The sequence below is a fragment of the Eulemur rufifrons genome, chromosome 4, assembly GCF_041146395.1.
Source record: "Eulemur rufifrons isolate Redbay chromosome 4, OSU_ERuf_1, whole genome shotgun sequence".
Classification (NCBI taxonomy): domain Eukaryota; kingdom Metazoa; phylum Chordata; class Mammalia; order Primates; family Lemuridae; genus Eulemur; species Eulemur rufifrons.
In genome coordinates this window covers 65,478,681-65,491,679 of record NC_090986.1, presented here as the reverse complement: position 1 = coordinate 65,491,679, position 12,999 = coordinate 65,478,681, and the positions used below count along the sequence as shown (strand labels likewise).

Below are 12,999 nucleotides of genomic sequence, written 5' to 3'. Positions count from 1 at the left end.
CCAGATGACATTGATAGTTGGTGCTTTAATTTCTTACAAAGAACCAAGTATGATCTGTATATTGACTTTGAACAGTTGGGCAAAAGTAGTTTTCTTAAGGGGAGTATTATGCTATTATGTTAAAGGCTCTGATCAAATTCATTTATTTGCATGTATATCCATGGACCACAATACATGTAGGACCCCACCTCCACTGTTACTGAAACATACTTCTAAGTGCATACCTCCTTGGCAGTGAGACAGCAGTACCATCATGAATTATTTGAGAAGATAGTTTGTGCTTAGTGTAGTGTTTCTGCATACAAACTTATCTTGAAGACATTAAAAAAAATAAGTTCTAGAAAGCCAATCTCACCATGTCCCTGATTTTTATTGCAATGGAAATAGTACAGTATGAAAAGATCTAGGCTATCATGGTTATGAGCATTAAACAAGACAATGATGTAAGACTAAAAGTGCTACCTAAAAGGAAAATATCACTATCATTTCAAGCATTTTATGGCTTAATATTTATGTAGTTTTGTCTCTCTAGCCTCCTGTTGGCTATAGGAAGAGGCATTAGATATGTCTAAGACCATGAACTTTGCAATGAAACCATCTGAACTTGAATCCTGACTCCCCCACTTGCTAGTTACGTGACGGTAGGCATACTATTTCTTTGTAACTCGGTTTCCTTACCTGTAACTTGGAGATAATGATGTACCTCTCTCATAGGGTGGTTGCAAGGATTAAATGAGTTTATAAATGTAAAAATGTTTTAGCAGTTATTATTTCTACTGCTAATAATAGCACCTAAAGCTTGAGTGGTTTCCATATATACTTTAGAAAAATCAACAGCTCTATACAGGTAGGTATTAAAATGTTTTGATTTGATTGATTTCGGTCATTTTTCACTAAAATAACCACCCAAAATGAAGAATAAAAATTTACTGACCTATTTCCCAGAGGGCCAAATATTAACAAATATGCCAGGGCTCATGTTCATTATTGTATTTACAATTTTCTCTCATATCAAGAATGTCATACATAATTTGGAAGAGAGCCAGGGAACTTTAAAAAGTACATGAACTATAAAAACTAAGGAGTCTACATTAAAAGATGTCATGAAAATAATCTCAACTAAGCTAGAATAGTTTAATGAAGTCTCAACAATGATGTAGGCTCAAAAGACTGGCAAAGATAATACAGAATTGAGTATTTCCTGCATATTTGATACCAGAATCAAGTAGACCGATTGGCAACTTCAGAGTGAGATTGACCTTTCTGGGAAGACTCCATTTAACAAATAACTGAGCACCTATTATGTATGTAGTTTGGTGAGAAAAGCTCCAATTGAAGCTAAATTCCTCTATATTTAACTATAGAAAGAGAATTCCAAGAGTGGTAATTCTAAACCCACACTATGGCTCTGTAGTCTTGATAATGTCCAAGCATCCTAGAATACAATCAAAGAATGCCCTGTGGACACTGCAACTCAGTTCTCCCCAAATCAAAACTGTATGATTAAACATTTTTGTGGAAGTGATTCCTTCTCGTTAGCTTATCCAAATTCTTTACCTTTATTCTCCTTTGAAGTCTTAAGAGGGAAATGACTACTTAATGATCCAGCTCTATATTGGATTTCCAACCAACTTCAAGAAATTCTTCAAGACAAATGCTAACTTATAAAAGCTTTTAGAAATATTTAAAAGTTATGTTCTCAGCTCTAATATTTTCATTAACATTTTTATTTCATAGGTCTCAGGCAAATGACATGCTTCTATTAATAGGAACCTTGATTTTTGAGCTTCTCAGAGTACCTTTCCTGGGTAAATGTCAGTTCTGTTAAAACTATGCTCCTTTCTAGTAAAAACTGTTCTGAAATAAAAAATCCAGAAATTTCCCTAATTTTCTCTAGCCAAATGTCATTGCGCTAACAAGCACAAATGCCTTATATTTTTTAAAGCAAGGATTTGTTCAAGCTGATGTGCTGATTTTCATTTCAAAAGATGTTTTTTAAATCTTAAGTGTTTTTACTATTTCACCAATTTTAAGGTCCTTTTAAGGCAGTCATTTCTATAATGCACACATCCATAATTAGTATAAAGCTCTTGTTTTAGACTTTATATTTGCCTCCCTGAAACTCGATCCCCCCAGTTTTGCCCTGCAGTGTAATAAATAATAAACAAATCTCAAGATTTTTTTTTTAAGCAAGCTTCTCAGTACCTCCAGTCACTCCTCATGACATTGAAACAACTCATATTTTTTCCATTCTCTGAAGGCACTCTAGTTGGGTCACAGCTATACATGTGGCCTTACATGAGCCATGTACTAAGTTTAATTAGCAAATAGCAACAGTTTAGCCAAATGCAGTGGTACACATTTATAATCCCAGCTAGCCAGGAGGCTGAGGGAGGTAGGATTGCTTGAGCCCAGGAGTTGGAGACCAGCCTGGGTAACATAGCGAGCTCTGGTTTCAAAAAACAAAAGAAAACAAAAAAAATAGCAACAGTTTAATTTAACATAAACAGATGAAGAACTTGCATGCTAGCTTTGAAATTTGTTGAACCCTTACCTATAGATTTCAAATTAAACAGAAACCAAGACCATCTGGTATTGTTGGAAATAAAGACTACACTGAAGAAATTTAGTTTTTTAATGAACAGAACATAGGAAGTATTTTAAAATCATTACAAATTTTTCCTGAAGTCATACCTAGGTAGAACTTTCTAAAAAGAACAAGTTATCAATTCTTAAAGCTCCAAATTCCTTGGGCTTTGGCAGTATCTAAACACACCTAAGACTCATTAATTCAAAAATGGAATGATGGTATAACTATTAGGACCTGAAGCTTTAGTTTTAAGTCTATTTCCTATTTTAACTTTTCAAAGGATGCAATACCCACTAAAATGCTAACAAAAGTGGCATAACAGAGGGTTTGACTAGAAATCTGTACTATAGACCTGTTTTGGTGATAAACACCTTTCCCCAAAATAGATTTTTAGACCTCTAAAATATAGTTTCTTTATTCTATTTTAGCCCAGTTGTTTCTCAGGCTCCAAACCTACCTTTCTAAATTAAATTACTATTGCTCCTTAAAAGCTTAGCTAGATTTAAAAATGTGTGAGAAAAATGAGTTGAGACATACCATTTTTATTTACATTCTGAATGGATCAAATTCTGAAAACAAAAACAGTAATTGTAAGAGATAGGCCAAACACTGAGTTCATTTATTAGTGTCATGTTCACATTTATAACCATAAATATGTTTAAATGGAAATAAAATTATTAGCTGTCATTAATGGTAAGAAATGTTTTTTGAATATCAAGTGTGAATTCCACAATTTAGAACAGCACAGCTTTTTGATAAATTTAATGTAATTATTGAGGTACAAAGAAGAAGTAAACTCACAATTTAATACACTGGTCTTATATTTCTCTTTGAGCATATATTGAGCAGCACACATATTTCTATAGTTATTTTTCTTACTTTCCTGCTCTAAACACTTACAATGACCTCCCCTGCCTCAAAATGCTTTCCTCACTATGGAAAGGTACCCTTGGGGATGGCATGCAGTGACAGTAGAAGCAGCAGCCCAGGGTAAATAAGATGCACCTTCTTGTATCCTCAATCTTGAGAACAAAAAATTTCTAATTTTATACATTTTTAAAGTATAGTATTATGAAATAGATTATAAAGTTAAGTGGTATTTTTAGGATAAAACTCAAATTAAAAAAAAATTTCCGAGCTATCACCGTATCTCTTCTTTAGAAGTAGGTGCTCTTTCTAGTCCCTGGAACAGTAATGAATTGGATTAAGAAATAGTTCACTACTCCAAAAATGCAACTGGAAGGGAATATGAGGCTAATAATAGTAAGTTGCCTTTGGATGAAAAATATGTGACTGTCAAATAGAATCTTTTGCCTTTTCTGAGGTTTCTATACCTACATATTATTTTTATGATGACACATAAAACAAACCTCTTTTTAAGATAGAAAAATTATTCATTTTTAGGTCTGAAAGTTAGTTTTGTTGCATTGCCAAATATTTATAATTATTAAATATACCAAATTTGCACTACTTAATTAATATAGTTTCAAAATTAAAATAGATTTACCTACCCCTTTTCTTATATTTACTTTCTGATGTTTTTGGGGCTTCAAGAGTTGGGAAATGACAGTGAAACCTCTCAACCAAGAATTCTAGAAGTGATTCTTGAATTCCGTTTCAATATTGCTTTGAGAACTTAGAGTAAATTGTTTCTCTGAAGCTGTTTTTAAAATTATCTGATTTTGAGATTTGAGAACCAAACTATATGTTTAGTTCTTTCCATGATAGTTAATTCTTCTTTATCATTTCTAAAGTTCTTGAACACAGTAAGATTCCCATCAGATTTCCAAAGAGGATGATTAGGTGGTAAGGTTGCTTAAAATAATCATTTTTATTTTTCAAGGATTTCTTTCACCTTTTCTAAAAACAAAGTTTTCCCTATCACAAAAGTCATACATGGTTATTGATAATCAAGAAAATAAGATCCCTCCCATCTTAGCAAGATTTATCTCTTACCCAAAGTAAACCAGTGATAACAGTTTTGTACATGTATTATTCTAGTGAATCTGTTCATACTATTTGATAACCTTTTATTCATTTAATCATGAACATTTTAGCTCATTAAATGTTCACCTGCATTATTTTAAATAGTTGCATATTATTCTACTGAGCATGTTATTTAATCAGCCTTTCAGTATTGGACACTTAAAAAATTCTTCTAATCTTTTAAATATTATAAACAATACTGTAATAAACACATGGATTACTTCTTAAAAGAGTATATTTGTTAACTGATTTTAAAATATTGGAAAACTGTAATAACTATTCTTCTAATGTGCTTAAATCTTAGAAATATACTATAGCTGGTTTACACATAACTATTTGAGAAATAAAAAAACCCAACTATATAACTCGTTGGCATCAAATTAATATTTGAACTTTGGGACCTGATGTTTAGGCTGCTGTTTTGAAGTTCTGGATGTTTTAGTCTACCTGCTTTTCTTCATTTTGTTTCTTAAATTTTTAATTTTTATTCATATTGCAATACATTTAAAATATTAATATGGATGGATAAATGAGGCATAATTAATGACAGAAGTGTTACATACCGCAGGTGTATCAAGGTAGAGAAAAAGGTTAAGAATTACAGAAGTAGTATCTTCTTACCATGGGAAGAATGGTTAATGCCAGACTATTAAAGTCAAGAAACACTTAACACATATGAGAGATTTGGCCTAATTTTAAAAAATGTACAGGAATTAGCTGAGGGAGAACTAGGGTGAAGAAATGGCATAAAGACAGAGAGTAGAAAAATGCATGGATTAGGACTAGTTCATGTCAAGAAAAATTGAATAATTTAGAAAAGGTTGGGGCACAATCATGACGTACCAATGTAAGGAGTTTGTATTTTGTACTATAGGAAAAAGCAGCGTTTTAGGAAGATTAACTTCATGGCATATAGATGATGAAATTATTAGTCTAAAACAATTACAGGCAAAGAGCTCCTTAGCCTAAGATGCTGCTGAAAAGGAATACGTAAGAAAAAACGAAGTACTTAATTATAGCTGCAATGTCAAGATGGAAGAATCAAAGATGATGTTGGTTCATCTGCGTAAATGACAAATATGAACAAATTCAAAGTGTCTCTTAGAGCTAATATTTTTGACTCCAGCTAAATTGATCAAGTGGAAAACAATTTCAGAGGCATCAAAGCACAATTCATAAAAACCTGATCATCACAAACATATCTATTAACCACCCATTTAAACATTTTATTTTTATTCTAAATGGTCTCAGATGGAGGTTCTAACCTTGAATCAGATTCATAAAAATATTCTGTCCTATCTGCAAAGGTCAAGTAGGTGGATGCATACATAATTGTCAAGGTTGTTTTAAAAGGTATGGAAAACTGAATCTATAGATTAAACTAAAAGCTTCAACAGCTACAAGATCCGGTCCCTATAAATTCTGATCCTATTAGCTACTATTCTTCCTCTTGTACATTTGATCACAGCCACACACACTTCCTTGCTGTTCCTTGTACACACAAAAAATGCTTCAGTCTCCTGGGCTTTGTATTTGCCATCATCCACTTGAGAGGATCTTCTCCCAGATACCTACATGGTTTGCTCCTTAATGTTTTTAGGTCTTTGTTCAAATGTCATCTCTGTGATCCATTTCTTGACCATACTATTTAAAAATATATCTCTTCTGCCTTCCAAACACCTTTATTGCAGCACTCCCATCTTCCCTACTTTATTTTCTCCATAGAACTTACGACTATCTAACATACTCCATATAGTACCTATCAGTTTTTTGTCCACTCCTTACTCATTCCCCGACCCCAGATTGTAAGCTCCATGAGGCCTAAGATTTATCTGTTTTATTCAGTGATGATCTTCAGCACCTAAACAGAATAAATTTGTACCTCTTCTCTATATAAATGTTTGAAATCTGTTTTTAATGCTGCTTGTCAAATATTTACATTTTCACACCATCAGAAAAGAAAATAATGAAAATATAAACAAATTGATATCCAAATCTGTGTAGACTAATCTGGAATTTACAATTTCTTTTAATAAAACATGTATTTAAACTTTCTCAACTTGGAACAACAAATACTAGACTTCATCGTTTCATACCAATATGGTATTTTTAACAAACCACATGAAAACTTTAAAAAATTACCCTATAGTCATCATAGGTATTAAGTCAAAAGAGAAAAAAAGGCTTATGGTACTATAAGAACTTGTATTTCTGAAAATGTTAGATCCATAAGTATAAGCATTCCCCCAAATTATAAAATGTGGAAACAAGAAAACTATGGGGCAATTTAAAAGTTTCTACCACTTCCTAAAGACATTCTTTAATAGAATCATCCATGCTACTAAGTAGATAAAAGAAAGTTAAAGCGGTAAAAAAAAGATATATAAAATACATTCAATAATAAATTAATTATACAGAGGAACAGTAGTGTAAAAACAGCTTAAAGTTTTCTTTTGTCAGAATTTCTCAAACAAAAAGCTAACCCCATAGCATATGATAAATATAAATAATAACAAGATTTTTCAGGCAGTTACACTTCTTCAAAACACAAAGATCCAATCACAAGAAAAATATCAGGTTATTCCAAGTCCTACAGAATGAAGGTAGGGTCTGTACTCATCAATATGGGAATCTAAGTCATTATTAATATAGTTTTTACACAAATTCCACATATTAAAAATCAAGAGATAAATGCAAAAAGAAATTATAAATGTTGAATTTAATTTCAGTATAATAAAGACAAAAACCAGCAACTAATTTGTCATCTTACACAGTAAGTTTAACATAAAAGTTTTAAACGTTTATTTTGCTAATGTATTTTTCATTGCATGTAGTTTTTAAAAAGGACTTTAGAAATACCTTGGATGTATTTTATAAATAAACAAGGTATGAACAAAAACTCTTGAAATTCTGGTGACAGAGTTAGTTCTGCATTAAATGGTCTCAAGCTATTAGTAATAAAACAAGTTATAAGTAATTTCTTGACAAGAGTAAGAAAATAAAATTTTGTAGTAAATGGGAATGTACTGATGATGGTCTCTTATTTCTCCTCTCAGATATGCAAGTGATATATCTTAATACTTACTAGAGACAAATCTATCTCAAAAGTTTAGAACATTAATTTTTCTCCTTTTTGATAATATTCAATGAAAAATAACATTTAGAAAAAACTTTTTCCATGAGGAAGGAATAGTAATATCCACCTGAAAAAGGAAAAAAATACAATTTGATTTAGAATGTTCACTTCTAAATAAATAAATATACTAACTTAGAGAGAGATCATAGTTTATAAAAGCATAATTTTGCTAATTCAAATGTGGCTAACCTGTGCATGTATTAGTAATGACATTTCCTATAACTATAATAACCAAAAGAATATGTAAATGATGAAGAATATCTTTAATGTTAAATAATGGAATTTAGCCTATGGCTAAGTTTTCAAATCTACTATCACATATTAATCTGTATGATCTTGAGAGTTTGTATTTGAATATAAGATGCACACTGAATTATTGAAATACTCTTCTCACTACTTCCTGAATACTCTTCTGAAGTCCTGAGTTGGCTCCAAACTCAATCCATACTCTAAGTAACAGATTTAAGATGCTCAATATTGGAATTATTTGGCATCAATTTAAAATGAAACCTAAATGAAAAAGTTTAGGAATTTTTTTTCCCCGAAGATGGAAAAAACAAGTACTTAAAATACACCCATATATAACTATGTATTTTTTTTTTTCCCACAATAAAATGCCAAATTAAGGTTAACATTGGCCAGGTGCAGTGGCTCACGCCTGTAATCCTAGCACTCTGGGAGGCCGAGACAGGTGGATCGTTTGAGCTTGGGAGTTCGAGACCAGCCTGAGCAAGAGCGAGACCCCCGTTTCTACTAAAAATAGAAGGAAATTATATGGGCTACTAAAAATATATATAGAAAAAATTAGCCAGGCATGGTGGCGCATGCCTGTAGTCCCAGCTACTCAAGAGGCTGAGGCAGAAGGGTTGGTTGAGCCCAGGAGTTTGAGGTTGCTGTGAGCTAGGCTGACACCATGGCACTCATTCTAGCCCGGGCAACAGAGCGAGACTCTGTCTCAAAAAAAAAAAAAAAAGAATTGGAGATCAGCCTGAGCAAGAGAGAGACCTCTGTCTCTACAAAAAAATAGAAAAATTAGCCAGGCATGTAGCTGCACCTGTAGTTCCAGCTACCAAGGAGGCTGAGGTAAGAGGATTGCTTGAGCCTAGGAGTTTGAGGTTGCAGTGTGCTATGATGATGCCACTGCACTCTACCTGGGGCAACAGAGTGAGACTCCCCACCCCCCCCCCCAAAAAGATTAACAGTAAAAGATATGATTTTACTATTGGTTCTTCACAGGTTTCAAAATTACTTACAAAGATGTAAGTTTTTTAACTCTACAAATAAAATATCCAGTCCTGTTAAAAGTTTCCTAAATGTATGTTTCATTAGATATTATTTTCTCTTCTCTAAGAAGAGACTAGAAAAAAATTGCATACTATTATAAATTTTAACACAACATTTTTTCTATATTTCCTTACTCCTCAAATATTTAAAATTTTCTTTAATCTACTGTCAGGATTAAAAACAAGAAAAATTTTCATTTAGCTATAATAGCTCCAAATGATCCTTCTTTACATCTGGAGCACTTAGTGATAAAGATTTACCTGATAAATGTAAAATATAGGTTTTTTTTCCTTGTCATTTAGAAGACAGATTAAATATAACTTTCTAAAACCTGGCCAGATACATTAAGGACACAAGAACAACAACAAAACAACCTAACTCCTCAGATGTCCTGAAAAATACTGGATAGTATATTGAACAAATAGGTTTGGGCACAGTAGCTCACACCTATAATCCTAGCACTCTGGGAGGCTGAAGCGGGAGGATGGCTCGAGGTCAGGAGTTCGAGACCAGCCTCAGCAAGAGTGAGATCCTGTCTCTACTAAAAATAAATAAATAAATAAATAGTATATTGAACAAACTTTGTAATTCACTCAATAAATATTTCTAAGCATCTGTGTGTTAGGCTCTGGAATGTTTTTTTAGTGGAACCAAAAATTTTATGTTTGTCAGTCTTTCATGCAATGGCTGAAATAAAATACAGGGAACAAGAACTTGATAAATGATTTTTAAAAGCACAAAGGCAACATTATTTCCATGTAAAAGCTGACATTTAATTCTAGCCACCATATAGATAACAGATTGCTTTTTTATTTTGGGGAAAAACTTCTGCAGGGAAAAAACTGAGATTGTTATTAAAAATGAGAGCTTTGTTTTCTATAATATTTTGCCTTGAATTAGAATTTAAACAGAAGGTCCTTTACCCCTTGAAAACAATTTCTTAAATTACATCTGAAATACTTTTGGGGTTTCCAAAATAGATTGTTATGACTGGGAAGGACTCATTAAGAACTGCTTTTATTTTGTAGATTTTCCACTTGGTTACAATTGAAAAGGATAAGATACTCCTTGTACAAAATAACACCAGAGTTATGGTACAATAAACAAACATACTCATCCTGAACATCATTTTTTAATTTAATGAGTTAAAATACCACAAATAAAGAAAATAAAGAAAGCATTTTCCTTCAAATTTTAATTAAATTAAAATACTTTGACTATATTATATGTATAAAATGAATAACTATAATCGTAATTCGGTCTTTTTCTAAAGTTAAATATTAGAAATAAAAAGGTAAACCAGATCTTTATATTTTTGGCTCGTCAAACAAAAATCTTTGGTTAAGGATTTAAGAAAACATTTCAATAAAAACAAGAAAAAAACAGTATATTATAAAGTTAGAAGACATAAAATTAAGACCCTAATCTTTTATCTGTAGTAAACTATTTGAGTTTCTGTTTCCTCAGCTCCCAATATAGGTTGGTTATCTGTAAGGTTTTTCTTACCTATAAAATTATGATTAAGTGCATTTTGAGTCCCAGTGTATTTTGATGCTTTCCCCCCTCCACTTATAAAGAAATATTTAGAAACATTACTAAAAATTATCTTCTAAGTTCTCTTCAAAATGTGTATTCTTAATCTTATACTTTATCTGAGATATGTAAAGTTTTAAAAGTAATTTCAAAACAGAGAGAAAATCAGAATTTGTTTTATCTTAAAAATCTGAACTAATATTTATACTTAATATAAATGTACATTAAAATAAATTCCTCTGATGTTGCATAAGCTCTTTCAAGAAACTTGACGGCATTTAACACAAGTATTATTAAATTGCAATTATACTAATTTAAGAGACACATACATCTGAACAGTTAGTATTAACTTATTTCTACAGGATCATACTAAACATAAGATTATCAATGATATACTGAAAACACATTATTAATACAACTGAAGACACATCAGTAACATTGCTATACATTAAAATACAACTGTAGAGTATGGCCAACCTTACTTCAGCAGCACAGTTAATACTGGAGATAATTTTAGAATCTTAACACCAATATTTACGTGCTGCTAAGGCACTGCTGACATTGCTATCATAAGAGCTATGAATAAAAAGAAATATATTTTCTTCAGAAGATCAGATCCTTGTATTTTTGAGGCAGCACAATATGGCCTGCACCTTTACAAAATCCACAAACCATTATGTGCTGCTACTTTACTCCAAGGTTTTGTTTTTTTTAAACACACATTAGCACCTAAAGAATACAAAAAATATTTTCTTTTAGATAAAAAGGAATGCATGTAAAACAGAATCTGTGTTTTAAGATCATAACATTGATATAATATGCATAATTAGTTATTTTTTAAAATACTTTAGGTAGCATAATAAAATTTGTTTTTATATCAAAAACTTAATGGAAGTCTACTGTGTGTCCAGCATCATGCTAGAAAACATAAAGAATATGAGGAAAAGGTAAGCATTTTTTTCCTGTGCCAACTTGATATGGCAAAACAGTTAAATATTTAAACTTTTGAATATATTCAATATATAGTTATTTTTCCCTGTACAAGCAAAAAAAGTGAATTCATAAAATTTAGTGTTTACCTTGGTAAAAGCAGAATTTACAAACATTTTGTTCCTGGCAGTATGCCTTTCAAAAGACATCTTCATCAAGTAGGTCAGACTTCATGTCAAGGGAAAAACATGAAATGACATAGAAGAGCTCAGTTTCAATAAACTTAAGCTATCAAAATACAGATATACTTTTAAAGAGAAAGATTAGAAGTCATAGGAAATATTTTAATTTTAAATATAGTAAAAATATACAAAGCTCTAAACAAACCAATTCTCCCTTAGGTAATTTGTTACAAGAAATCCAAATATTATTTTGCTTTCAACATTTATCTCTATATCAGAGTGGTTATTGTCTTGGAGTATGATAACATTTGATATAATAGGTGATTCTAAAATATGGAGCCTTGGAACATGAGTTAATTTGGTACCTTGAGACGAGAAATAAAACAGGAATCCCGTAGCTCTTCATCTTCCTATGCCCTACCTATCTCCACTCCATTCATCAGGCAAGAAAGTATACTCCTAAATAGTTTACACTTACTCAGATACAGGAATGAAATTACTCTCTCTCTCTAAAAGATACCAGGAAACTGCCATTCTAGCTCAAGCCTTGACAACCTATTTTGCTCCAGTTTTCTCATCATTAAAATGACTGGGCTAAAGCTATAATACTTCTAATACAGAATAAGGTGATGTACACAACCTAAACAATGAAATTTGCCTCTCCATTGTAATATCTAATTATTTATATGAAGCACACTGTCATGTATTCCACATTAATTATTTCTGAGTATTTTCCCCATGATTAAAAAATATATGTAGCTAATGCCGTAAGCAACCTCTATTTCACATATTACTAGTGTCTCAAGTTTCTGCACAATTTGTAACATGTAACCAAGATAAATTTGCAGTAACTTGAGAAATACATATTTGTATTTATCAATTACATTAAGGAACTGTCCTTTAGGCTCCCTTACTCCCACTTTCCAGATAAAAATTTAAATATATTTCCAAATATAAAAGGCTACATAAATTTTTTCATTTAACAAATATTTTATTGAACACTTACTATGTGCCAGGTACTGTCCTAGTTACTACACCAGTTGGTACACTAGTATACCAAATATCAGTCCCTTCTCAGAAAGAATTTAAAATCATTTAAATATAAGACATAAAATCACAAAATAAATAATGGTTCAAGACTACATATTGTTCTTTGTTCCCGCACAATAGACATGAACATCAAATGATTGTTCCAAACATTAAATGATTAAAGAAGGAAACAATTGAGTTATTTCATTTCCAATTCTTCTGTTTTCTTTTTTTGTGCAAAGTCCGTATATTTTCAACTAGGCTAAGAGTGTCAATCTTGTATATGAATATTCACATTTACATCAATGTTTTATAAATCTTAAAAACAT

General features: G+C 31.4%; 1 long non-coding RNA gene across 1 annotated transcript in view; it reads right to left on the bottom strand.

Annotated features, from left to right (window-relative positions):
• LOC138382717 (uncharacterized) overlaps window positions 1-12,999 on the bottom strand; it is a 48,077-nt gene that overhangs the window by 9,784 nt on the left and 25,294 nt on the right. The window contains exons 4-5 of the long non-coding RNA XR_011233470.1: window positions 11,609-11,687; window positions 7,662-7,779 (exon numbers count right to left, since the gene is read on the bottom strand). This is a non-coding gene — a long non-coding RNA (uncharacterized lncRNA). The remainder of the gene's footprint in view (window positions 1-7,661; window positions 7,780-11,608; window positions 11,688-12,999) is intronic.